Raw genomic sequence first — 3,357 nt, forward strand, 5'->3', positions numbered from 1 at the left:
CTGGATCTTTTACTTGCAAGGGGGGAGTGCTGCTTGCTCTACTGGCAGCTTCCTCATCAACTCCGAGTCGCTGCACCCTTCCTCTGCTCTTTTATTTAGTTTACAAAAGTATCAGATTGCATATCATGTGATCGTGTGTGAGTATATGAATGGGTATGGAGCAAGAAGGTGGGTGTGAATGGAGTGTGGCTGTGTCTGGTAATTTCTCCATCAGTCTTGAGCACACTAGATTATAATATGAGAAGCAAACAGTTTCTTAAAGCGACAGTACAGCATGAAGCAATGATAATAAATTAAATTCTTCCAACAATAGCAAGAATCTTTCATATGCTCCCAGGAATTGAAGAAAGACACAAGATCTTCAATAGCAAATAGTCACTTTTTTCAGTTTTATGGCTGTCTGCTACCACCTAGTGGAAGATCATTTAATTGTTCTTCCTGTAACTGTCTTACAGGCAAATTATTTCCATTAAATCAATAGTATATTTCAGACTAATTAAGAGAAATATGTTTTGGTAAAGTTATTCAAATGGTTTTAATAATCTAACGAATAATAAATAATTGCTCAGTTTTTGTTTTTCCTGACAGGATTGCAAGACGGCAAAATGCGTGTATGTAAAATGCCTCCTGAAGGATTTTAAAGATAAGAGTGACTACTTTGTTACGGTGAAAACACGGATCTGGAGTGGCACCTTTATTTCAGTAAGGAGATTTTCTCCTGATTTTTAATTCTATGATTACTGTCCTCTTGATCTATATACAGTATATATGTTATACTGATTTGATCACTTATTTTGTATTTACTTCCTGTAACAGGTCAGCTATCAGAGCCTGGAGCTGACCTCGAATGTTGAGATCGAAACTTCTAATGCTGATCTTGTTGTTATCGGCCTCAAAGAGCTTCTTGTAAAAACACACTTACTGCATTTACTGTGTATTATTGTTGTTGAATTAGTCAAGGACTGACAGTGTTCAGTGTTCAGCAGCTTTAACTTGTTAAAAGCTGCCAGAGCAATGTTTAACACCCAAAAAACTAAAATCCAAGTTTTTGATCTTTTAAAATATAAATTGTTTTCATTTTTCTCTGCTCTTTGTCCAGGTGGAGCTGACCATCAGTAAACCAGGAGCCAAGGGTGATGTTCCAGTCGGAGTGATCGTGGGCAACGTTATTGGTGGACTAGCGCTGTTAGCTGTGGCTCTTCTGTGGAAGGTAATACTTGGCTTCACTTCAGTGGACACATTGGCTTCACCTCAGTGGACACATTTAAAATATATTTATATTAATATTTATAATCTTACTATAAGTCATTTACTTCAAGTTATATAACACATGTTTATATACCCAATCCTGCAGAGGTCTCAAACTTCCGCCTCGTGGGACACTTTCAGCCCACAGATTTTCCACATCTGGCCCACACTAGAGCAATAATAATGTAGCTCTTCACTGAGCCGCACTGGCTAAGTGGGTAAACATGATGAAGCTGATAAAATACCTGGACCCTAAGTTACTTGTGGGTTAACTAAATGTTAGCACAGTATAAAATAGAATAAGGTTAAATATTGCTGTTGCATGTTTTTGTTCTAGTCTTGAGAAAAAGCACTGACATGCCAGAGCTAATATGAATATGAAGCCATGTCTTCAGTTTGTTTTTCAAAAAGTGGAAGTGACAAATCATTTCCTCAGCTCATTAAAAAATATGTAACAGATTTAGGCCTGAGTCAGAATTTCGACATATGTGTTTTGCTTCTTCTATGCAAATCATTTACAGTTATATTATATATACACTCACAAATATATGATAAAATAAAATTGTATTTATTATATAAAAATATTTTTAAAAGGCATAATCTTAATGATCTTACGAAATGGCTCTTAGAGGTTGCTTTTGTGATTTTTGTGATTTTTTTTTTATTTTTTTACTTTTCAGTTTGAATTTTTCAAAAGAAAGTACCAGCAGCTTCAAAGGGAGGCTGAAGGAGAGAGGCAGAGCAATGCACATGTTGATGAGGTGCTGTGACCTGCTGAGAAAAGGTCCTGCTCTTCCTGCTGTGCTCTGAACTCTGACCAAGGACTTTCTCCATTTCAGGGGAGGTGTTTCTACTGTCTTTGCTTCTGTAAACTGTACATTAACTGTTTGTTTAGCTGTTGTGCACTGAAGCTGAATGAATACAAAACTGTATTTTCTTGACGGAGACCTCACGTAAGTGAATAATGACTTTTGGGACCTATGTTTGCTACAAAACATAGGACAAAATATATTTTTACAACATGGGAGGTTAAAAATTGTCATAAAAAACTATTTTTCCAAAAATTATTTTTCAATAAAGCACTGTGAAAACTGCTTTAGCAAATACATGAGATCTGCTCTCAACTCTGGTGCTCAGGAAATGATGTCATTAGTAATTACTAATGAAGCAATAGTTTTCCAGATACGTTAGTATAGGATATAATAAGATATCAAACAGATGTGTTATTATTCCTTTTCTTTGTGTTTGCACTGTATATGTTGTAAAATAGATTTGAGATGTTTCTTATGGAGGTTTTATATCTTTCGTGTTCGTGGTTCATGACAAACTGTTTCTGTTAATAATCTTATGGTAAGGTTATATTGGTGGGTAACTTGTTTCCCTGTTTTAAAATTGCACATGTGCAGCTTTGCCATTTTAAACGAATAAATATTATTTTTTTAGATGCAGCAATGATCTTTCATTTGGGGGAAATCTACAAAAGTGAAAGTTCCATATTTCCTGCTGTTTCCTTGTTGTTGTTTTTTTTTAATGGTTTGAATCGACAGTTGGCGTCTTTAAATTTGTAACACCACCTCAAAACGGTTACAATTTTTTCAAGATTTAAATATTACACTATTTACGTCCAATTCCAAAATGTTTTGTTACTTTTTCTATTTATACGAATGTGTATTTTCACCATGTTACCACAAGATGGCAGCACGACACAGGTGTGACTTCGGGAGTGTTTGTGATTCCCATACTGCTCTGTTGATGAGTTGACCACTTACACATAACTCCGTTCATGTAACGACCCATTTGATTGTCTTCTCCTCTCTGACCTTAGTGGAAAAAAATCCACTGAAAACTGCTTCCCAAGCAGTGTTTTTAATTATTCCCTGAACTGCAATTAATTCCTTCTCACATTTTTCAACTGTTGCATTTCCCACAGTTAGCGGACTCCGTCCCCTGACTGTTCAGGAATGAGTTCCTGAATAGTTTGCCTCCTTAAAAAAAAGCCAACTCCTGACCCAAGCAAAATCTTTACTCTTCACTTCTTTGGATGTGTCCAGGTGGAATATGCTATTTGTCTCTAATAAGTAGCACATTTATTGGTTGCCTGGGCCGGGG

General features: G+C 36.0%; 1 long non-coding RNA gene across 2 annotated transcripts in view; it reads left to right on the plus strand.

Moving 5' to 3' along the window:
• Positions 1 to 2,696, plus strand: part of LOC103398923 (uncharacterized) — a 19,075-nt gene extending 16,379 nt beyond the window's left edge. The window contains exons 3-4 of one of the 2 annotated variants that reach the window (XR_003049094.1): positions 1,100 to 1,210; positions 1,929 to 2,696. This is a non-coding gene — a long non-coding RNA (uncharacterized LOC103398923). Of the gene's footprint in view, positions 1 to 588; positions 805 to 1,099; positions 1,211 to 1,928 lie in introns of those variants that run through there. The other variant, XR_003049093.1, reaches the window with a different exon arrangement.
• Positions 2,697 to 3,357: the final 661 nt, after the last annotated feature.

The sequence above is a fragment of the Cynoglossus semilaevis genome, unplaced genomic scaffold (assembly GCF_000523025.1).
Source record: "Cynoglossus semilaevis isolate Cse_v1.0 unplaced genomic scaffold, Cse_v1.0 scaffold2216, whole genome shotgun sequence".
Classification (NCBI taxonomy): Eukaryota; Metazoa; Chordata; class Actinopteri; order Pleuronectiformes; family Cynoglossidae; genus Cynoglossus; species Cynoglossus semilaevis.